Here is a 24433-nt window from a genome sequence, read left to right on the forward strand (position 1 = left end):
GGGATTCATTGTGCACAGTGTAGCCAGCCAGACAAGAGAGAGAAAACTCTCACTGTATTTAGGGTTGATGAAGCCTCACCTGAAATACTGCGTGCAGTTCTGGGCTCTGTTGAAGAGACGTGTGGGTAATACCCTTAATGTGCTTTAACATTTGGTTAGCCCTGGTGTGGTCAGATGGCTGAACGCTGTGGTCTATGTAGGTCTCTTCCAACTGAATTCCATTGCAGTGCAATACTAAGAGAATGGCATAACAGAGACAGAAGCGTACAACCCATCTGTGATAGCACATAACTACTTGCATTATATGCACACTGGTTTGTGTCACCATAGAAAGGCTATAACAATTTTGACACTTAAACATAAGATGCTTGTAGTCAAATACCAATCAACTTTGTATTCTGTTTATACAGTCGAATGAGTCTGAAACAAGACTTTGGGTCAAAATGGTTTGTTTGTAAATGTACATAGGCATTCAAGCTGCTTATAATTCCTTAAAAGGCAGGGTGAAATGTGGCTGCTATATATGCAGAGCCCTTCAGCATCACGTTTCTGTTTAGACTGTCTGTCCCTTCTGGGAATAGTTCTGAACAATTGTCCTGGCTACAGGCCGACTTCTGAATAGAAAAGCTACAAGTCAGAAGCTTTGCTGCAGCAATGTAAGTTTGTTTTGGGTACCTGCAGGTTCAGGGTGCTGGAGGCTGGACAAAGCCTGCAGGAGCAGTTCTCATTGGCAGTGTGAATCAGCCTGTGGCAGCTTCCTTGAAAGAAGCTGAGAGCAGCTCGTGGTCGAGGGAAGAGCCATGAAACCACCTGCAGGTGAAGGATGACACCTTGAGGAGTGTATGTAGCAAATCAAAAGGGACGATGTGATTACAGTTCCTGAGGGCAGCAGCCTTATTGCACTGATGATGGTTAGCAGCCACCAATATGGTTCTGTCAGTAAAAACAAGGGTTGGATGTTTGTCAAAAAAACAGAGTGGAGACGGTCTGTACTTGAAAGCTCACAGGCTCTGAATGATGTCTCAGCAAGAGTGAGGCAGTAAGTTTTAGTTCTCAGACTTGTTGGTGATACATGTGTCCTCCCCAGCAACACAGAGTAAGGAACATCAGTAAATTAAACACATTTTTGACCCCCTGCCCCTTCCCCTCACTGGGAATACTTTTTAGTGCAGTCTTACATTCCCTGACTCTTAATTGTTGAGAGAAATTGGAAGCATTTCAAAGTTCCTTGCCCTGACTAAATGCTCTCTGGGACATTAACTTCAAGTTCACACTTGTTGCCAGGTTTGCTTTTTTTTGTTTTTTTTTTTTGTTTTTTTTTTTTTGTTTTTTGTTTTTTTTTGTTTTTTGGGGGTTTTTTTTGGTTTTTTTTTCCTTTTCCATAGATTTTGACACTCACAAGAGTTTCAGGAGTGGGTTCTGCTGCAATTGCTACTATTCCACTATTCCTCTGGGGCTTCGTGGGACTCCAAAGCTGTGATCTTCAGCCATAGGCTCTGAGAGGACTTGTGCATAATGCTCTTGGCTGAGACACAGCCACAATGTTGGGTCCTCCATCACCATCGTCTTGCTGTTCCAATGTTGATGTACCAACAGCATGAATTCCTCCCACTTGTTCCCCGGACTACACACATTTGCATCCATACATTTGAGGCAGCTTTCATCTTTTTGGTATTCTTGTAATCTCTCTTGTTCCCGTCACTGCTTACCATCACTTACTTTCAATTGCTGCCTCACTTAACTGGGGATTGTAGTAGCCCTCTCTTCACTGTTCACAGCTGAAAGCTGCTCTCACCAGCTTGGCCGAGTTACAGCCACTCATATGAGCCCAATTAGGATGTTCAAATGCAGCCTAAAGATTAATTTCTAAAAGGATCTGGAGGAAAACCACAGGCTGTAAATACAAGGCTGCCATGACAGAAAAGTGGCATATTGCACATTTCTGAGCTGGCTTTGACTGTGTGGTAGCATCTGCAGGGCTGCACAGCACTGTGTGGAGACACTGGTTCAGGTATGTGCCATTCCGACATGAACTGGGGGGCTGGATGAGATGATCTCCAGAGCTTCCTTCGAACCCCAACAATTCAGTGGTTCTGTGTGATTCTGTGATTAGATGGTGCCTACTTCTCCACACCTAACAGGCAGCTTGTTTGATGCCACTATGAAGTCCTCAATGACAAGTGGATTTTTAACCATTTCAAATCTGGTATCATTCAGTATCACTGTGGGAGTACAGTACTCTGCCAGGTTTGTCCTGCAGGAGGAGGTTGCAGCAGGTACATGTCTGCCTTTCTCCTCACTAGTTGCTTGTGGAATCTCTCCTGTGCTATTGATCATGAATATTTCCCTTCCTTCCTAGTTCTTTTTCTCCTGTCCCTTTTCACTGTTCCAGTGCTCCGTCACCCTTCAAATTCTTCTGTATATTTGTATGGAACTTCCTGTGTACAAGTTTTAGGCCATTACTCCTTGTCCAATTGCTTCATACCATCATGGAGAACGTTGCCTTGTCCATTTGCCTCCCACCTCCCTTTAGATGTTTATAAACGTTTATCAGTTACCCTCTCAGTCTTTTCCCTAAGCTCAACAGGCCAGGGTTACTCAGCTTTTCCTCATATGAGAGATGCTCCAGGCCATTTATCATCCTTGTGGCCCTCTGCTGGGCTCCTTCTAGGAGATGCCTGCCTTTTCCATGGCCTGCAGTGCCTTTTCTGTGGCCTGCAGAGAGATCAGCCAGCCAGTTGTGGTGGGCCTCACCAGTACTCACACATCTTTTCAAGGATTTTGTTCATCTAAGATGTGTCTAACACCATTAGAAAACAGGAATTTGGTGCAAACTCTTTGAGGCACTCTACCCTTTGAAAAAGATTTGTTTTCCACTGTTACTATAGGGAACATCATGTTCAATTTGTTTTACAGAAAGCCTTCCGAGATGGGTTTTTGTTCCCATGCTGAGCTCTCTTGTGCATACAAATTTGTAGTAAATGTAAACAGTGCAGCCCTGTATTGGAATCTCTCATGGATCAGCTCCCAGAATACGTCCTGTAGGTATTATCAGCACAGCCCAAATGGGGACAGGTCAGCGCACACCAATTACAAAGACATTGGCTCCCATTTGTGTTGCTCATTCCATAGGGTGGAACAATTCCTACAATTTCATATCTCTTTTTCTTATGTTGGACAGAAGCAAAACTGCAGGAACTGCTGTTCCTGCGGAGAAAACTTCACGTTAGACACCGGATTGTTAGAAAAGCAGTATTATTTCAATGCTTTCCGTATGCTTACATCTAAACTTTGATTGTCTAAAGTCCTTTTCTAGGAGCTATCGCTGGTGATTTTCAGGATGAGAGGAAGAACTGGAAGAATTCATACAGGTCTCATAGATAAATGGTAATTACTATCAGATTATTCATCAAAAACAATCACATGGTGGAAAGAAATGCATATAACAAACTGTCAGTAAAAAATTCCTCCATTAATTTATGTCATTCTCCCAGTGATGCTATTATAAAAGGATGGGATTTGAGAGAGCATACTGAAAGGGAAGTTACAAATTCAGTATATGCTACTGTGAGTATTCAGCCACTGCAGTGAGCAAAAAAGAAGCATCAGTGACTCCAAGCTGAAGTGGCACTCAGGGATGTAGTGACTCCAGAAATACAGTATAGAGAGCGGCTTTGTACATCTTTAGGTGATCTTTATTATGAAAATTATCTTTAGACACCCAACAGAAGCGTGTTTGCTTTAATTGCTTGATACAGGAGCTTGGAAAGGAAGATCTCATTTGAAACTACCATAATCTCTTTTGTGGAGACTCTAAAGACCTTAGCTACTCTAGCTCTGCAATGAAATCCATCTTTAAGAGGCTTTGCCTTGCAGTTGGCTTAGGAACATGGAATACTGCCATTCTGAGTTACCCTAAAGATCCTAGTGCTTAAAGATAGGACCAGGCTCTCACTCCTTTCCCACACAAAGTTTATGCTTTTAGGTCCCCTCTTTAGCGTAGGCAATATTCTCAGTCTCTAAAGTGTTTTGCAGCAATTTATTTATTTATTTTTATTATTTCCTCTAGGAGATAAATAACAATGTAAAAAGATCTGTGTTTGTTCAGTAAGTTGCTGTTCTCTTGTGCCATTGGAGTCTTTGGTGCGATAAATTAAACTATCTGTTTTTTTCCTTCCTCAGATGTGGGCAGTTTTTGTTGCGTACTGAAATGAGAATGTATTTCCCTAAGCAATGGCTTTAACTATTGATCTCAGAACCCCTCAGAGTCTAGAGAAATACATCTAAAGAGTTTGCAAAAACAAAAAGCAAGTAAACAATGCTAAGAAAGCTGAGCTACGTGTTGGCTAGCTTATATTCCCACAGCAAAGGTGTTTATCTTTCAGGATCTTCCAAACAAACAAAGGTCAAAGTGAGTGCTATTGAGTTGCGAATAGAGATGGAGCATTTCTTGCATTCCAACATGACTTTATGATTAATATTTGGTCCAAGCAAATGGTGGTATGTGAAGTCTGTGTTACTCACACAACATGGTTTCTGATGGAGAAAGCAGAAATATTTTTGCGGATGTCTGACAAACTGAATGAAATCTTTTAATGGTGAGAGAATTCTTATTTTCGAGCAGACTATCTAAAGTTCCTGACCCCTGCCCTGGCAAAAAAACTTGCCTGTATCATTATGAATTATAAAGGGAGAATACAGACATCTCTGTCTTGATTTAGTTCTATCCCACATGGATAGGGTTACAAGTATGTGGCAGTTAGGCATAAGTGATATGATTTTATGCTCCAAATGCTGATAAGAGAGAAGCTTCAAATCGCATAGGTTAATGCAGACTTCATTCAGAGACACCTAGTCTGAATCTCCTAGACTTTTCCAGACCCACCCACCATTGCTGCAGGAGTTTATAAATGCTCAGGGCTGCCAGCTGCTTGTTCCCAGTAGGAATGGATGCCTTCCTCTGAAGTTAATCTTTCTGATTCAGTGGGGACCTCTCATTGCCAAGCCGACCCAGGGGCTTCTGAAGTCATCTGTTTGTTTTACCTGATCCTTCAGCCTGAGAAGGCGAACTGTTTGTCATCCCTATTCCCCATTCCCAGCCAGTTTTTTTCCTCCTGACTCCAATAACAGCAGGACACAACCCTCACATTTTGCTCAGATGCAGAGATAGCAGATGATGATGTTACAGTGCGGCCGCTGCCACTCCTCATATTTGCACAAATGATGTGAATGTCGGGGGTGCAGTGAATGTTCTCTGAATCTTTATTCTGTTTTTCTAAAGAGATTGATGAACTTTTTTTCCCCCTTTCTTCTGGAGTTTGGTAAGCTGGAGCTTTCAAAGTTGTGCTTCGCTTGCTCCCATGTTTGTACTGGCAAAAAGCAGAATTTAAAGCTGAGCCTTTTCCTGCTGGGTGTTTTTCTTCACTGTGATAAACAGAAAATATGCAGTTGGTGTCATGATAGCAGTAGGTGCGGGATTCATCTAACACTTCCCAGCAGAAAATTCTTGCCAGGACATTGAGGAGACGCGACAGTGATTCATTTCTCTGATAACACAGCAGGAACACAGGTCCAATTGTTTGCTATGTAGGTCAGAATGGGGTATGTTGGCATCTCTGTTTGCAGACTTTACAAAGAAGTCTGGGAATGGGAAGCGTTGCAGAAAAAATACCCTGTGCTGTTAGTACTTAAATTGTCCTCTTGGCAGAGGTAGGCTATAAACAATTTGCTGTGAAATACTTGCTGTCTAGCTGGCATAGCTGGACACTGTCCGTACATGAGCAGGTTTAGTTCTTCAGGTTAAACAGCTCATTTACTCTTTACTCAAGCTCTCTGCTTAAAATCTGGGTCTGTGTCAAGGAGAAGGCCCCTAGAAATACTCAATTACACTCTTCCACTGAGATTAGCTGACAGCAGTTTATGTTCATGGAGATACTTCATGTACTTAAGAGTCAGGGGAAATTAGCAGGTAACCTGGCTCTGGTTTTGATTGCATCTCTGTGCCTTTTAGAGTCTACAATAGTGCATCAGAAACCTGTTCACCTGTCAGTTTTGTTTTAACCTACCCAGCCAACACCAGCCTTATATATTGGCAGGAAGTGATGTTGGGGATAATCGTGTTGTCTAATGCATTGTAATGCTTTATTGGACGCCTCACTGCACATTGTCACAACGTGCCTTCTTGTGGGAGTCTGCTGGCTCTCCCCTGCTGTCTCTTCCTTCCAGGAAAGCCTTTAGCATTTGAAGATCAAGAGGTAAGCTCTTATCTTTGTCCCTGTGTAAGTGCACCATGGGAGGGAGCTGGGACTGCTTTCATTTGGTAGCTTTGGATGACACCATCCACCCTTAAGAGCATGGCGTGCTTCTGCATGTTTCCTTTCAATCACCTCCAGCACCAATTTCCAGGCTTGTTCATCGTGGCTCTTTGTGACCATCAGCTGCATAAACAGAAGTACTATAAATAACACTGTTCTACACCCAGAAGAAACAGAGGCGTGTATTATGCCTTCCTGGTTTGGGCACTGAACTCTTTCCTAACCGATGCGTCTCCTTGATGCTGACTGCCAGATTCTTCTTCTAACGCAGGGAAAAATGTGCAGTGCCTTATGACTCTGGGTGAGTGTGTTATGGCAAGGACTGCAGCCAGAGTCATGTTTGATTAGGCCCTGCATCATACACAATTAAGGAAGCATTTACTTTGTCCCCATACCTTGAGATCTGAATAGATTTTGAAGCAGTTGGAGGCAGCGCTCCAAGATCAGATCATGCACTCATTTATTTTTCTCTGGAAAGGAGGAAATAAATCCTGATGGCTGGACACGATGTTGTCTGATGATCCTACTTTTTCTTGGCATGTTTATTAGCACAATCTGGACTTTCTGGAGACTGTTCTCCTCCCTCCATTTAGACCTAACCATTTATAGCAATTCTTTTCTCAGAGGTACAGTTAATTATTGTATGAAAATCTGTCTTGTAAAGGAAAAATAGCAAGTGAGGCAATAATAAATTTAAAATTAAAGATGTTAAGTTGCAACACAATTCAGAAGGAAAGTGGGTGGTAACTCTGACATTTTTATTTCAGCCTCAACATGAGAATTTGATTTAATCTACTTTTTTCTTACTGGTGGGGCTTAATTTAAACAAAGCCAAGGAAATTCTGTCTACCTGCCTACAGGTCAGTGAAAGCAGATTGAAGCCCTGGGCAGTGTGACTGTGGAAGCACCTGTAGCTTGAGAGCTGTCAGCAGAAGTCACCAGCTGAAGATCTTGATCATTGCTCATTATGAATAAGGGCATAAATATGTATAACATATATATTCTATATTACATATATATGTATTCTAATATTGGAAGAGTTTTTGGTTTCTGCTACAGTGCTCTTGCACAAAACGCACACAAATACAGTCCAAACAGAACACCGAGATCAGGCACAACGAAGCATCTGCATGTAAATGCAAACTTGAATTTTCAATGGGCTTCAATGTTCAATCCCAACCCTTTTAGGCATCTTTGAGAAACTACTGTCATTTTCAATGACACAGCGGTTTATGCTGGGAAGAAGAAACAGGGCATGTCTTCTGTGGAAGCATCACGCTGTGATGAATGGCCAGTAGGTCTGGTGAGTCAGTCACCCATCCGGGCTGCTCTTTGTTTCTGTAAATGAGCTACTGTGTAAATGGGAGAATGGGAACTCATCTGGAACCTGAAAACTGATCCAAGAAATAGCTCAGCTGGTGCTGTGACAAACATGTAATCGTTTCAGATGTTCAGATAATGGTGATGCTTTTAATAAACCAAGATACTATAACCTTGTTTAACACTGCCACTACTGTTTGTTGTTGGAGTGGAGAAAAAAAGAAAAGCAAGAAAGGAATGTAGATCATGAGAAACACTTCAACCTTCCTGTCTTGATATCTGTAAGATCAGGATAAGGAGTGGGAGATCAGAGGATGGAAAAAGGCCCTTTGTTAAAACTTTACTACTCGAACGTTAATTGTCAGGTTTAAAGATTGTATTTAAATATGGTGTCATAATTAAGCTCTATTAAGCTATTTTATATGCATCTATTTAAAACAGAAATTTAAATAAAGCTATATTTTAAAGTAGCTTATTAGATTCGGTCTGTTTTATTAAGATAAGCATAGTCCACCTTATTTTTCTCCATTAACACTCAAGGGTACTGCTGACAAGATGGTCCAAATCCCATAAAGCTCAAGAACGTGTAGCTCTGGGGTTAGTATGGCTTTTGCACCCCGCTGAGCTTGGGTGTTGAATCAGGAGCAAGCTGTCATGGATTTATGATTTTTGATCTGTTTTCCAGCACTTCCAGCTCTTCTACAAAAGGCCTGATTTTGAACAGCAGCAAGCGAAGCAGCAGCTTCCTTTTGATGGAAAATGTAGGAGAAAAGCTGTGAACTGAAAGAAACTCTGCAGATAGTCTATTATAATCTCTTTGTCATTAAATATTCGGAGAATTGGAATTGGTGGCCTGGTTCGGCCTAGAACTGTGGTATCTGTGGTGCGTTTGTCACAGAACTAGGCTGAACTAGGCCAAACTCTGACACAAGCTCAAGGCTGTTCTGCTGCTAATGTGGGCCTCTATACATCAGCTGATAGGCTTTTTTCAGTGCCTGGCAAGTACAGCATCTTCACTCTTTTTTTGTAGATAATCAGTGGAGACGGAGTAGGGGAATTTAACTGAGAGAGGCCTGGGGAAGCCTGCAGCTCTCCTGCTCCTGCTCAGGCCCTGGTCAATTGCTGGGTTCACTTCCAGTTCTGAGATGCCTGGCTGGAGTGCTCTGTTTGTACCAGGAAACAGAAATGCCGGCTCAGAGAAGTGAATAAACCCATTAACATGAAAAGAGACTAATTCACACATTTACATCTCCTCCACAAACACTGTAGGAGTGTTTCTGTGCTGCTGGAGCCCTGCTGGGGATATAACGCACAGCACGTTTTCTCCTGGTACAGCACTGGAGGGAAAAAGTTCATCTGCAAACCAACAGTGTAAAAATACTAATTCTGTTTTCTTCCTTTTAAGGCGTTTACACAGCTTGAAGTGATTTCTTTGTTGTTTTTTTCCCAACACCAGAGAGCATAGGAAGACAATGTGAGAGTGTCTGTATCACACATTGCATCACGGAGCCCTATGCCTGAAAGCAGGGATGCCCAATGGACATGGACTGTGATCTGCCTGCTACAAGCACCTGGATTTTAGAACTACCTTCTATCTACTTTCTCCTGTGCCTCCCAATTTATTCAGTACTGGATTGCTGCATCACTGACACCTTTGTGGCATTAAGTCCATGCTCTGGACAGATCTTGTCCTTCTGAACATTGATGGCGAAGAGCCACCTCCTGTTGTGCATGTACTGCTTGCTGCCTTCCTCGTGCTTAGCACGTTGCCAGCACAATTCTGCTTCAGAAATGTTGAGTTTACCTCTGGCAATAATAAAAGAAGGCTATTTGCATAGGCTTTAACCATAGCCAGTCTCTGACAATGGCAAAGGTGGCAGGCTGGAAAGCTCTCTGCTCCTTAGCACATTGGGACAGCACAGCACAGGAGTCTGTTACACTGAGAAAGAGGCATTGGGTGGTCTGCTCCCAGGAGTAGCAAGTTGGTGGGTGAGGAGATGCTGTAGATCATAACTTTGAATGACTTCAGCGCAGCACAGAAGACTAAACTTCACACTGCTGTTCCCTGTCAGAAAACATTTGCTGCTTAGCTGCACCCTGGCTGAGAATCGTTGCTGTTGGATGAAGGCGCCTGTGGTGCCACAGGGCTCAGGCTGCAACCAATGAGCCCATGGCCCATGAAGCTGAGCACGTCCACCCTCCTGTGTGCTCCCAGCCAAGCAAAGAGTGTGTTGGTGGGCTTTGCTGGAGTGTGTTTAGAAATGTTGGAAAACCTCGAAGAGCAAAGAGTATATTTGGCCCTTCCAGTAAAAACATCTCCTAAAAGAAGATGATAAATCACTTCTTTATGCAGTGGGCTCCCTTTCCAGAAAGGCAGCCTGCCACCAATATTTGGTGGGAGGGATATCAGAGGCTGCTCATACAGGGAGGTGATCTCTCAGAATGAAATTATGCATCTGTTCTGCCTGCTACTGACCTCCTGACATCGGCCCTCACTCCCTCAGCTCAGCTTCTTTCTCTCAGTGCGAGTCTGTGTTACTGTGCAAAAAATATGACATAATTTCTGAGACAGAATAGATGCTTCTGTGGAAGCACATGTCAAAGGTACCAAAGTGATCCCTGCAAAGCTCTGCCCGACCTTTCCTCCTGAACCAGGAGCGTGAGGCTGCTGCTTAGAGGGCTTTGCTGAAGTCCCAAACGAGCTGTGAAACCCTTCCCATCCCTTCACAGCTTTTTCTAAAGTGGAATTTGAAATAGATTTTTCTTGGGAGGTGTGTTCATTTTCTTGCAAACATCCACAAGAAAATGGTAACATTCATTTTGCTTAATTCCTTTTATTTCAGGCTAATTCTTCAAGCAATGTTAAGTACACCTGGTAGCAGAACTGTTCAGTCCTTGTGAAGATCTATAGACTTTTTCCTTTGGTCTGAGAGTTGATGAAGTCCTGGATATGAGATTAGCCCTCCTTGCCAACAAAAAGCCGTTCCATCATTCATTAATAAATCTTTGTATCAAAAACTGAATGGAGAAATAAAAATCAGATCACTTTTAAGCTGGGTGGTACAGAATTGCAGAAAGGTTGAGGTTAACAGTCATCTCATTGTCCAGGCCACTAATGAAGCTGCTAAATAATACTGTCCCCAGTATTGGGAGTATTCCAGTATTGGCCCTGGGGTACACCTCTGCCATAATGCTGCACTCTTACCACATCACTTTGAACCCAGCAGTTTGGCCAGTTCTCAGTCCATCTGACTGTCTATCTAGCCCATACTTCTTCAGCTTAACCATGAGGTTGCTAAGAGAGTGTAAAAAACCTTACTAAAGTCTGCATAAGTAACATCTACCTCATCTGCCAAGACAGCCATCTCATTGTGGAAGACTACCAGGTTGATCAAGTGTAATTTTCCTTTCATAAATCCATGCTGACCACTTGCAGTACCTTCTTGTTCTTCATGCGTTTTCAGGATCAGTTGCTCCAGCACCTCCCCAGGACTGAAATCAGGCTAATTGGTCTGTAGATCCCCAAATCTTTGATCTTGTAGTTTTTAGAGGAGCATTTTCTTTCTTCCAGACTTCAGCAGCCTCTTCTGGTTACCTTGACCTTTCAGAGACAATCAAGAGTGACCTTGCACTGACACAGGCCACTTTCTTCAGCATTTGTGGGTGCATCCGATGACATCCCAAGGACCTGTGTATGTCCAGCTTGTTCAATTCAATGAACAATTGAACCAGAGGGCCATTCCAACCCCTATGATTCTATGATTCTGTGATTCAATGAAATGTTCCCTAACCTGACCTTCCTCCACCAATCGCAAGTCTTTTTTCCTCATATGTCCCCCTGGTGTAGCTTTGAAAACTTCAACTTTATTTTCCAAAGAAGGAGAGCTCTGCTGAAGGGTTTCCATTAACCTCACCCCAGTACCAGCACTCAAACTGTTGTCAGAGTCCCAGGAAGGACCACCATGTCATTGCAGCGAGAAGGTGAAATGGTGCTGCTCAAACACACAAATTTAACCTGCTGCCCGGCGTGTGCCTTGCAGCACGGCAGGATTTCCCTGAAAGATTAATGATGTTAAAACGTGCTAATGGAAGATGCGAGCTGATTTTAGCTGCATGACCTGCCATTGGAGCTGTAAAAATCAAAGTGGTGCTTGTGGGGAGATGCCATACGGGTTTTGGGACTGTGAGTGCAGCACGGGGCACTGCCGCCCCCCGACACTCCAGCCTCATGCTTCAGCAGAGCAGGTGTGCTCTGAAATGACAGTTTTATTCCAAACTGCTCATCTGCCTTTCATGTTTGCCCCCTCGAGCAGAAGGCGGCTCTCCACATTGGAAACAACAGCAGGTTTTTCAGACATGCAGTTTTGGCCTCCGCCTGCCCATTCGCAATAGCCCCCAGCTGATGGTGAGAAGCACAACTCACTCCTTGTGCCTCTCTGCCTGTACCCACATCCTCCTGGGAACCAGAACTTGAAAGAATCAAGTTAAATGCCATGCTCTGGAGCACACCATCTTAACTTGGAGAGGAAGTGGGTCCTACCTATAGAGCTGAACAGAAGATGGGAGGAATCCCATATATAATGCTTTTTCTCCTTTAACAGAAAATGAATTAGATGGTGTCAATCTCTGTTAATCTACAAGTGACCAAAGAGTAACTTCAGCAGAACCCAGTTGTCAGGGTTATATTATATAGAGTAATATGAATAAGGTTAATCCCTATTAATTCTGCAAGCTTTTCCAGGTGGAAGAGAGGAAAGTGAAATAGTAAATATGGGCTATTAAAATACATGATTCAGGCTGAATTCTTTCTTGGGAGGTGCCACATTTCAAGCTGCTAGCCCCCCAAACCATCTAACACCATAAGTAAATAAAGAAGGGGCAGCAAAGACCAGTGCTGAGGAAACTGGTGGGGTGGGAACAGACAGTAGATGTAAGTGGCCATGCTCCTCAGCAGGAATGCTGCTCTGCAGCACTGCATTGCAGATGTGAAGGGCCCAGATCCACACAGGCCGTCGCCCTGCCCTGCCTGCAGAGCAGCACAGCAGCAGCTACCTGGGCTCTGAGGTTGATCATGTCTGACTTTCTGTGGCCACATGCAGAGAAGAGAGAGATGATTAAAGCAAACTCCAGTGCTTTCTGGCTCTCCGCGGTACAGGGATGCTGATAAGCGGTGACAGGAGCACTGCTGCTGTCCTTTTCCATGGTGGCTATGGGAAATGGGAGTACAGAGCATGGCAGTGAGTGCGGCTTCTTGCAGTGTGATCACAGAATCATAGAACATCCTGAGTTGAGGGGACACACATGGATCACTGGGTCCCACTCCTGGCTCCACACAGGACCACCCAGCCTTCAAACCTTGAATGTCACACCTGCCATATAATATAAACAACTGTGGTGATGGGGGAACGTTTGTGTGTGCCCACAGACACCTCTGGTTTCACCTGCTTTTCTCTGAGATGCAACAGATGGGCTGCTTTGCTCTGGGCAGGTGGAAGAAGGGACCATGTGGGGCTGCATCAGGAGGTGCTGGGTTTGCACCTCACTCTTCAGATCCATGTCTGAAGAGTGTCACCTTACAAGTACACGTGGTGATTCATATTGCCCTCTTGGATCTTCTGTCCATGTAGTCCCTTCACTTACCTAAGCACTTACTTACTTACATGCTCAATATGCCTTCTGGCAGGGTGAGGTGGGCCCAGGGGTGCTGGCAGCACTGATGGAGTAATGGCATGGGTACCTGCAGGGCTGGAGGCAGAAAATGGGCTCAGTGTTTTGCTCACAAAACCACAGTCTCAGCTGGTGGCTGCAGTGCTGACATGGCCAGAGGGAAGGTGGTTTAAAAAATACATGTGGCATTTTCCTGCCTTCAAAGACATTGATCTGCAAAGGCGCTGTGTTTGCAGGAGGACACTCTCTCCCTGTAGCAGGGGAGGGTTTTTAGCAAAGCTTCTCATCTAACATCATTGCCATATGGGACAGCGAGCAGCAAAAGGACACAGGAAAACCACAGCGAAGGGCGGCACGTTTTGCTTTGAAACTTCAGTAGCTGGTAACAGAGAGAAAACTGTGTTAATATGAGGTCCAGAACATCCAGATTTGGCAGCAGGAACTGCCCAGTGGAGTTTTAAATGTTTTATATATTTAAGAACAGATGTGAAACTGAAGTTTTGTTATTGCTGGGCATTTCTCAGCTATTCTTTGCCATGAGATGTTTCATATGTTTTATACTCCAACGCACTTCCCCTCCCATTGCTGCAGTCCTGAAACACTTACATTATAACTTAGCTTTGTAGAACTGGAAAAAGAGGTGTATTACTTCTCTCCCGTCATCCTCTATGTTCTCTTCTTTCCATCTCACGCACATATGCAATGATGTGATCCAAAAGGCCATTCTGGGCTCTCCCTCAGTCTTTGTCACATATTTCTACAGTACATTTCTACAATGTTATAACAAAATGTGATCATAGACTGGTTGGTACTGATGTCTTTCTTTAATTAAGACAAAAGTGGCTGTTTCGAAGCTGATTTATATTACTAGCTGAAGCCCAGAATCTTAATCTCTCTTACTGTTTCTTCATCTGAGCTATGCTTGGCTGTGTGCAGAGCAAGGAATTAGGGTCAGAGGTGGCAATCAGAAGGAAGAAGGATCAGTTGTTCCCATTGCAAAAGTAAACAGCAGCGAGTGCTTAATTAGTACTGTAGCTTGCTATCAAATGGATGCTCAAACTGCTCCAAAGAACCCTCCCGATGGGACTGTCCTGTGCTTTCCATGAGCTCCTGGGCTGAGCATTCCAAAGTGGATGGACTTTGCCCAAAGGACAGGAGGCCGCACAACACCTGGCAGACCTGCTGTGTCCATGGGATCCAGCCCTTTCCCTCAGTCCTTCCCAGGGATGCAGAAGGGCTCAGGTCCCCACAGAGACAAGGATGTACTGCTCTGCAGCCAAACAGGGCTGTTGTGGTGATGAATGACATTCCTGTGCTTGCAATGACTCCACGGGTGGTGAGACGAGGACAATTGCCCTGTGATGTATGGCTGTCTCACATATCCCACAGATGGCAGTTTTTTCCTTTTGTGTTTTTTTCCCAAGTTTTCTTAGTTTTGATGACCAAACGTAACTGGGCCACCGAGTGATCAACCAGAACTGGGAGAACTTCTGTGGCCATTGGTGAACTTGGCTGTGACATTCCTTATGTGCTTCCTAGAGGCTGCATTGTCCCTTTATGAGTAGTAAGGACACTGTGTAAAGCCAGGCTGCTAAGCTGCAGGTTAGCTGTGAGTGGAGCAGAGAAGAAGAAAAGAGCTGAACTCGGGCAAGAGGCACACCCTCTGTTTTGGCAAGAAGCAGTTCAAATTCTTACTCTGATTTATGCTAGTTTATAGAAAAGGCTGTATCCAGCTCTGGAAGCATGTGGTAGTATTTAACTGTATAAAACTTGGAATCAGCTTCAAGTGCTGCATGTGGGCAGATCAAAGCGAATAAACTATATATTTTATATAGGGAATATCTGCGATGAAGAAACAAATCCATTTCAGCAATAGCCAAAGGGGAGACTCTTGTTCTCAAACAAAGGCTGACAAGGAAACTTTGCTCCGTTTGCTTGTTCTTAAAGGAGACTGTTTACTGGAGCCACTGCATTCGTACAGGCTGCACAATCCCATGCAGGTTGCAGGGGTGGCTGATACAAGGCGGGCGGATGGGTGCTGTCTCTGGCTGTGTTGGATAGCAGCTCCCCACTGGGGACACTCGCTGCCAAGTCCTTTCCTTCTCAGGCAAGCACTATGGAAAACACCTCCCCCCTGGTGCGGTCGGGCTACAGAACGAGCTGTGGTCATGCTTTTCCAAAAGGGGAAGAGTGTGGGCCTCTGCTCACCCCACAGCTGTGCCAGTTGTTTGTTCCCCAGCTCCGCATGTAGGGCAGGACCCTGCGTCCCATGCTGGCCACAGTGAACTCCCAACCAGGGCAGGCTGAGGCTCACCACGAGCCAGCAGCTGTACCCTCTGCCATCTCCTTCTGTCCCCCTGCCCTGCTGGCTCCCCCTCACCTGACACAGATCAGCTGTCCCTTGGTCCTTTATTCGAGTCCAGCTCTACGGGCTGCCCCACACAGTTATTCTGGTCTCTTCCTCTCCAAGTTCCTCTGATTGTTGGGCTGGCATTGTGTGAGACACCCGCCACGCTTCCTCCCTTGCTCTCTCACAGCTGGGAACAGCCCCCTCCGGCTCATTTTCCTTTGTTCACTGAAGCATCCTGAAGTCATTTAACCTTTAACACCACCGTGGCCGAGCTTGGTGATGGCAGCCCTGTGCTTTGCAGGTGAGCTGGGCAGAGGAAGGCAGTGAGCCACTGGGGAGCAGCTCAGTGAGGGGCCTGGTGCCAGCAGGGGGAGGGAGGGGATCCTTCCCTCTGCTCAGCGCTGCTGAGGCCACACCAGGAGAACTGTGCCCAGTTCTGGGCTCCTCGGTGCAAGAGACACAGAGCTAACAGAGACAGTCCAACAGAGGGCCACAGTGATGACTAAGGGACAGGAACATGTCTTATGTTCTGTGCACACAGCTGGGCACCACATGGCCACACACACCTGGCCTGGCATGCAGGCTTGGCTCTGTATGAGAGAGCTGCTGGCAGACAAGCACTAGAAGTATCTAAAATATACACAGGGAAGGTATTTAAATATTTGTGATGGACAAGTGTTAAAAACCTTGAAGAAATAATGCAGCTTCTATTCCTTTCCATCACATTTCATTTATTTATCTTACATTAAGCTCTCTTGTAACAAAAAATAAAAATGCATTTTACCCCCCTGAGCACCAGACTTAAATGGGACTGACATCTTTGCCCCTGTAGGAGTGGGAAACATCAGCAAACTCGAGTCCAGTAACTGCTTTTGTTGCGTGCAGAAGCACCTGCACGCGTGTGGTCGGGTGATGCAGCCCCGGCATCGCTGCTCCGAGGTCCTCCAGCAGATGGAGACATGGGAAGAAAGGAGGGAGAAGGGAGGGAGCTCAGAAGGAAAAGCTCTAAAACTCAGCCCGCCAGCAAGGGCCTGCCATGTGTGCCCCACCTGCACGGCCTGGCTCCGGGTGTGCTGATCCAGTAGTGCTGCAGGGAGAGGTCTGAAGTGATGTCAGCTGGAGGGACACAGGTCAGGCTCAGCTTCAGCATCTCCCAGGCCACATGGTAAATAGGAAGAGGCAATGAATAGCTTCGTTATTCCCCACAGACATCCATTCCCCCTCTAGCAGACGGTTGCGAGGAAGCTGGAAAGCAGAGTAGCAGCACTGTGATGCTGTACACAGGCCTTTCCTTTCCTTGTCACTTCTCAGAGCAGCTGAGACCTCATTTCCTACAACCAAGACATGGAAATGGGGTCTCATCCTGGCTGCAGCCCAGCAGGCAGGAGGTTGGGGGCTGGCAGCTCCTGCTTGCAGCTGCTTGGGTTGTGCTGCACCTGGGGCTGTCAGTGCCTTTGGGTTGCCTTTGCTGGAGGGGCCACTCAGGCACCTTACAACCTCAGTGCTCTTTGAAATGTGCACGCCTGCTTTACAAGCAGCCCTTAAAGGTTTTCTGGCAGTGGTACAGGGATGCTCCAACTGACCTAATTTCACTGATCTTTCTTATCTCTGACCTCTGTGGTTCATAGACTACAGGGATTGCTGGGTTTCTCATTAGTGGTTAGAAAGTATTTTTATGCTCCTGTTCACTTGACATACAGCAAAATCTTCCAGAAAGTAATCCTGCCGTGCAGCTCAGGGCTGCGTTCTACAGCAGAGCAGACTCCTGCCACCATCAACCCTTCTCCATCACAAGGGAACAGCCTAGGATGAGCTTCAGGGCTGGGTGCTGAGTGCTGTGCCTCAGGGTGCCTCTCCCAGTGGGTCCCTCTGCAGAAAAGACTCTCTCAAAAGGTTAAAATCAGAAGGGTCCGAGTTTCCTTTCGGGCTGGTTTACTCCTGATTTTCTGAAAATATTCATAGAATGACTTGAGATGAAAGGGACCTCAAAGACTGCCTAGTTCCAACCCCCTGCTGTGAGCAGGGTTGCCAACTGCTAGATCAGGCACCCAGCTCAGGCTGCCCAGGGCCCCATCCAGCCTGGCCTCGAGTGCCTCCAGGGATTGGGCACCCACAGCTTCTCTGGGCAGCAATGCCAGTGCCTCACTGCCCTCTCAGTGAAAAAACCTCCACCTGATATCATCCTCATGCTGATATCTTATATATATATATATATATATTATTCTATTTAAACTGCTCAAGCTCAGTATCTCTTTAGCTGGGCCACTTCTCTAACCATGTGGACACTGACTGCTCTTTCTTCTCTGGTTGAAGGCTGTTGGAGCTGCCTCCCACAGGATGGTGATGGGGCTCATCAAAGTGCATGGGATAGCTCAGGGATGTCTTTCTGCCACCCCACCCTCCCCATCTGCCCTGTGAGGCTTTCCAGCCTCCTTCACATCAGTGCAAATGAGGCTGTGCAGCTCTGCACAGTCCCTACAGACTTGGAAGGGAGAGGGAGGAGCAGCACCAGGACTGTTATTGCTGTGAGGGAGTGAACGCCCAGCATCAGCCAGATAAGGACCTGGGCTGAGGTTAGCATTAAGTTCATTTTCTCAGCAGATAGCAGGCAGGGAAGGTCGTAACCCATCACTGAGAAGGTCTAAATCTGTCCTCTCCTTTTCCAGACTGAGTTCTGATGCTTCTCATTTTCTAAGTTTTGAGTTTGCTCTGATGTCCAATGACCATGACAGCTGTGGCCCAGCTGAGGACCTCACCCTGCCAATTGCTGCTGTTGTGCCAGGTGCTGGTGTTATACCAGGTGCTGGTGTTGTTTCAGGTGCTGCTGTAGTATCAGGTGTTGGTGTTGTGCCAGGTGCTGGTATTGTGCCAGGTGTTGTTTTTGTTCCAGGTGTTGGTATTGTACCAGATGCTGGTATTGTACCAGATGGTGTCATGCCAGGTGATAGTGTTCTACCAGATGTTGGTGCATTGCCAGGTGATGGTGTTGTGCAAGATATTGGTGTTGTGCCAGATATTGGTGTTGTGCCAGGTGTTGGTGTTGTGCCAGGTGCTGGTGTTGTGCCAGGCACTGTGACGCAGAGCTCACACGGAGATGGCCACCAGCAACACTTCACATGTGCTGGAGATGCCCTGTAGGTTATTTTCCAGTCATACACCACAGTGCTTCCCTTGATGCATTTTCCCCTCATACGGACTTGCTGTTTCTTAAGGAGGTAAAAAAGAAGACAGCTATTAGCTAAGCCTACAATTTCCCAAATACCTTCTTTGAGACTTCTGGTGAAGCTCAAGTGTAGCATAACATTAAATATTTAGTATGTCCTCTCAAAAAGGATTTGTTCTTTACACATGAAAAAGGGAAGAGACTTAAAGATTAAGTAGTTCCTATTAACATCCAGCTTTGGTGTCTCAAAATGACAAAGCCAGCAGCAGTGAGTAAAAAATTGGTGTGAGGAGGTTGGACCATGGCAAGGGCTGTGTGGTGAGTATCAGATGGACCACCGAGAGGGGCAGGAGTAATGAGACAGTGCATGGGAAGAAGGTGTGTGTAGCATTCAGACTTGAGGCTTGGGGTGTTCTTAGCTGGCCCCTTTGTGAACAACCTGTTGTATCACACTCCTGTGTGATACAAGAGCTGTGTGTCTGTGAGGGAGCCCCAAAGTCTTCCCAAAGGGCTCTGAGCAGCCCCTCCTGTTGGACACTGGAAGAAAACTAGCCCTCCTGCCCCAGAGCTTGTTCACATAGAAGACTTTATGCCAGAGGAAGGTGTGCTCATACATATACGAAGTGAAAAAGGATCTGTGAAATGTCTCCCAGTTAAACAACAACAAAAATCAAAAGGCAGAAGAAAGGGAAAAACCCAACCTATAGTGTTTGGCCTGGAAAAAATTCCTGTCTGACCTTCTGCAAAGCTGATTCCATTTTCTCTTCCAGTCTAGTTCTGTGCCATTCACACATACCTACAGGAGAAGGAAAAGGTGCTGAGTCAAACCAGAAGATACCCATTCTCCAGGATTGCCACAGCATCCCAGGTTCAACTGTGTCCTGCTTTGTTCTATGGAGCAAAACCCTGACTGATCTGTCACACCCCCTTTAAAATGATTGCTTTCCTGGTGCAGCCTGGAACACCCAATCAAAGTGACATTTCTCTCTTGTTGCCAGCCCTGGCGAAGGAGTGGCAGGGAATACAGAGCCCTGCTATGCTCAGCATGACTAATGCCTACCACATCCATTTCCCATTGCTGCCGTGTAGCAACTGGCAGACCTGACAGAAGACAGTGAAGCTGGTGAAACCTGTCCTCAGTTTGCCATTCAGATTCACAGAATACTGAAGTAGGAAGAGGATGTTATAAACATTCACTCTCACTCCACATGCATCCCCAGCCAGACGTTCCCTGAGTTAGTTTGCTTTTGAACTGGAATATTTCTGTTTAAAGATGAAATATAGGTAAATTTCTGGGGTTTGGTAATCCACCCCAGCCTACACTAAACAGTTCTAGTGTTTAGTTCACATTGCGCCTAAAATATCTTCCTCATCATCTAAAATTCCTCTGCTTCAGTGTCCAGCTCCAGATCTGGCTGCACTGTTCTCCAGTCTGATAAACTACTTGGTCATCATTAATGGTGGGCTCCACGCTGCCTTCCCTCAGCTACCTGCAGTGGACATCTCAGCAGGGCAGCTCATTGCAGGCTCTGCTTATGCTCAGCTGAGGGATCAGGTGCTTTGAGGGCACAGACTTTGTGACCCGGTTTAGATCTCTGCTTCAGCAGAAGGAGAACTGCATCCCAAAGCATTTACTGCTCTGCATTGACTCTGGAGGGAGTCTAAGGAAACCTAAATGTGTCTACATTTGGTCAGATGACTCACCCCAGCAGTCAGCAATTCCAGCCATCTTCACTCATCTCTGACAAACTACAAAAGCACAACAGAATCACCAAAATCTGTTGCACCAAGTGGAGTCTTCTTCCCACCATCCTCAGACCTTTGCAGCTTCCCAAACCCTTCCCTTGTTTTTCCTCCAACTTTACGGAAAGCCCCGACAAAAATATCTTGCCCTTTCCAGCTGCAGATTAGACTTACCTAAACGTTAAAACAATAGTTAGGACACGGTCCATTCTTTCAGGGGGTTATTTTTGCTGCCTAGCACTGTGTCCATGGGAAACTCCATGCTCTGCACCTAAATGTGGGTGCAGCTGCAGGGACACCAGCATGAGCCCCAGCCACATTGCTCCCTGACACCAGGGACAGCTACACGAACATCTGGTTCTGCTGGTGCCTCCTTCCCTCCCTGCTTCCCCAGGCCCCTGGCCACTTCCCTTTTCTGTTCTATTCCAGGTTTTCCTTTTGGAGAGACTTTTTCCTGGATGTCTTTTGTGCATGCTGACAGCTCACCAGAAAGCATCTGTTCTCTCCCAGGCTTTTCCCTGGGGCCCAGTGGACAAGGAGCCACCAAGCACACCAAAGCATGGAAGTCTTGCTGTTGTCTTGCTGCACAGATCAGTGGGCATGGTGGTGATGGGTTGATGGTTGGACTGATGATCTGAGAGGTCTTTTCTAACCTTAATTGAACTATGATTTTATGATTCCCTGATTAACTCTTGGGACATTTTGCTGCTTCTGCACATTTGGAGCAATCCTTGCTAGCTGTAGAGCCATGAAAGTGCCTCTGCCCAGTCTCAGGAGTGCCCTTCTTTCCCTGGCAGCCTCTGTGCATACAAGAGAGTCTGTGCTCACCAGCTGCTGTCCTTTGAACCTGGGGAAGGGGGTTTAGTTGAGCTTGCTCCCCACCCAGGTGATGCTCTGCAGCCAGCAGAAGAATGCCTGAGACTGACAGAGCCTTCCCCTGTTCCGTGGATGACAGGAGCCAGCCCCAGCACTGAGCTGTGAACAGCCGTGTTCCAGTCACTGTGTCTGTCCCAAAAAAAACAGAGTAGGAGGTTCAGCCAAGCACGTTTATACAGCCTGGAAATTCCACGTGTCTAGAAAAATAAAGGTGTTAAGAAAAAAAAAAGGAAGAAACTTGGATTTGCTTGCAAATGTGTATTGCTTCAAAAGTAGCAGCAGATTATATTCACTGGTATTACAGAAAAGTTACTCCCACACAACTTCTGATTATTATATTTTTTTTCCTTTGTCTGGTTTTGACAGACATCTGTGCTTCTGTTCAGCTTTTCCCCATTAGTTTTACTACCTGCGCCATCCCAGACTGACTTTTCCTCAGTTGTATCTCAGTTTTTGCTGTTATATAGATCATCAGTAGTGGTGAATTCCTCAGAGAGGAAAACAAAACATAATTGTCTGCAAATATTTGTTGCTAAATATTTCTACATATTATTCACCACTGATCCCTGTGGAGGTGAGTTGTTCTGTTTTAAAAATACCTCTATTGAGCTAAAGCTAGAAGGAAATTGAAGAAACTAATGAGCAAAGCTCTTGAAGGCGATGAATGCTTCCAAGCCTTCAGTGCTCCTTCCCTTGCTATGAAAAGCCCCACCAGCACAACAGAGGTCTGGGGAAATAGTCATTTGGTTGTCTTCTCATAGTGAAAGTTGCAGTGCTGTGTCAATTATGCATGTCTTTCTCAAAGTTCGCTGTTAAAGCTTCACATATGTCTATATAAAGACTTCATTCCTTGAATAACTGGGGATAATACCAACAGTGAAGCCGTTAGTACCAGACCATCCATTTAAAATACTCACCTTTGCCCTGCTAGATGGAGCAGAGCATGCTCGTGGGCAGTGCAGGCACTGAGGCAGCCCTACAAGGCAGGAGGCTTCGGTGGGGGCTGTGCGGAGTGGTACAGACACCAACCAGTGGGGCAGTGAGCCAGGAGCAAACCTGACATACCAGTGGGGTAACGTTCCTTTGCAAAAAGTATAAAGGTGAGTACACAGAGGTGAAGGAAAGTTTCATTTTTTGCAGTGAACTGCATGGAATGAAAGACTGTTCAAGTGCACTCCAGTTTTTCTGTCACCCAACCCAAGCTAAGATCTGCCGGGTCAGTGACATTACTGTTTGTGATCATTCTCAAGAGTCCCTCATGCATTAAAATGACTATAATAAAGGTAGCCTACATGTGGCAGTCATACTGCCTGGTGAGAAGAAGTTTTCATGTCCTGCTAAGCGGATTGTCTAGAAATACCAACAGCAGAGAGACTATGAGAGTACTATGAAAGCCTTCTCCACGCTGAAGAGTCCTCTCACCCTGTCCCCACAGGGGAGATGCTCCAGCCCTCCGATCATTGTGGCCCTCCTCTGGACCCACTCTAACAGCTCCATGACCTTCTTTTGTTGGGTGCCTCAGAACTGGATGCAGTACTCCAGGCGGGGTCCTCATGAGAACAGAGTAGAGGAGCAGAATCACCTCCATTGAAATGCTGGTCACATTTCTCTTGATGCAACCCAGGATACAGTTGTTCTTCTGAGATGAATGCACCCATTGCTGGCTCATACTGAATCATTCATCAGTCAACACTCCCAAAGTCTTCTCCTCAGGGCTGCTCTTGAGCCATTCTCCACCCAACCTGTATCTGTGCTTGGGATTGCCCTGACCTAAGTGCAGGATCTTGCACTTGGCCTCATTGAACCAATTAGTTGCCAATTAGTTGACTATTTCATAATTATAATAATAATTAATAGTGAACTTTTATCTGTTCTTTTAATTAGTATAGTTGAAAGCACAATACAGAGATTTTTCCCATTTCACATAAGGTAAAGCATGGACAGGTTGCATTGCCTTCCTCAAGATCATGCGTCAGTTTAATGGGAATAAAACCTCACATTTCCAAGCCTTGGTCCAAGACTGGAGCTGCCAGGTCCCCTGCTGGGGTTTCCTGAGTGTTTGTGACAGCTTCACAGCCTTTCCCATTGCAGCACTTCCAGTACAGGAAGAAACCTCTTGCAGGCCGAGGTTCACAGACTTCAGTTCAAGGTCACATTGAAAACCACCTCCCAGACTAAGATTTCCTCCAGGGGAGCTGCTGAATTCTGAGTCCTCAGGTGTGTCTTGCAGCACCTCTCTGGTTAGTGCTTCAGTTCATCCTGAGCCAAGAGCTGAGCGTGAGAGCTGCTCTGCTCCATCCAGTCATGCAGGGCATGACACTTGGTGAAGGCTTGTCACCTGGCCCCGCTCTGAAAGCATTCTGTCACCCTCTCTATTGTGGGCACGATAGCTTTCTTTGAGTTTGTGTGACAGCCTCAAAACCACTAGGAAACTTGCTACCCTGGAGGGATTCAATTAAATTTAAGGGTTTATTTGGATTTCTTCCCATCTGAGATTTCCTGTATTTCTCAGATTTGATCAGCTGAATTGTTATTTTATAGAGGGGGGAAAAAAAAGTGCACCAACTTTAAACTCACTCTCCAGTGAGGGAACATTTACATCCTCTCTATCAATGAGGATATCTCATATTCTGTCTTTGCCAGAACCTAAATTTTTGCACATTCTCCTTCAGGCAAGGGTGTAGCGTATTGAAATACAACAGGTTTAAGCAATTATTCTGTAGCAGGATATTCCTCAATTTCCCCCGCATATCTGACTAAAAAGGAGAGACGGAGGATAGCTTTTAAAAGCTGGGAGAAAGTGGAGTGTTTCTGTATTAGCCATTAGCAGGTCAAAGGCTTCTCTTAAGGAAACCTGCCCATTTAAACAGCAAACTGAGAGCACACAGAGTATTTTCTCCATCTTCCCTGCAGAGAGCAAAGTGAGATTGAGGAATTAGGGCTAAAGTGTCTTCAATTTCTGTAATGGCTTTACATAAAGAACCTTCTCTCCTCTGTGAC

At 45.6% G+C, this 24433-nt stretch overlaps 1 long non-coding RNA gene across 1 annotated transcript; it reads left to right on the top strand.

The window, feature by feature from the left end:
• The first annotated feature begins 6115 nt into the window (after positions 1-6115).
• On the top strand, positions 6116-9225 carry LOC146762151 (uncharacterized). The gene is made up of 3 exons (XR_014943122.1): positions 6116-6254; positions 7503-7617; positions 9091-9225. It is a non-coding gene; the product is annotated as an uncharacterized LOC146762151 (long non-coding RNA).
• Positions 9226-24433: the final 15208 nt, after the last annotated feature.

The sequence above is a fragment of the Coturnix japonica genome, chromosome 2 (genome assembly GCF_054131305.1).
Source record: "Coturnix japonica strain WE chromosome 2, WE-NBRP24, whole genome shotgun sequence".
NCBI classification, from domain to species: Eukaryota; Metazoa; Chordata; class Aves; order Galliformes; family Phasianidae; genus Coturnix; species Coturnix japonica.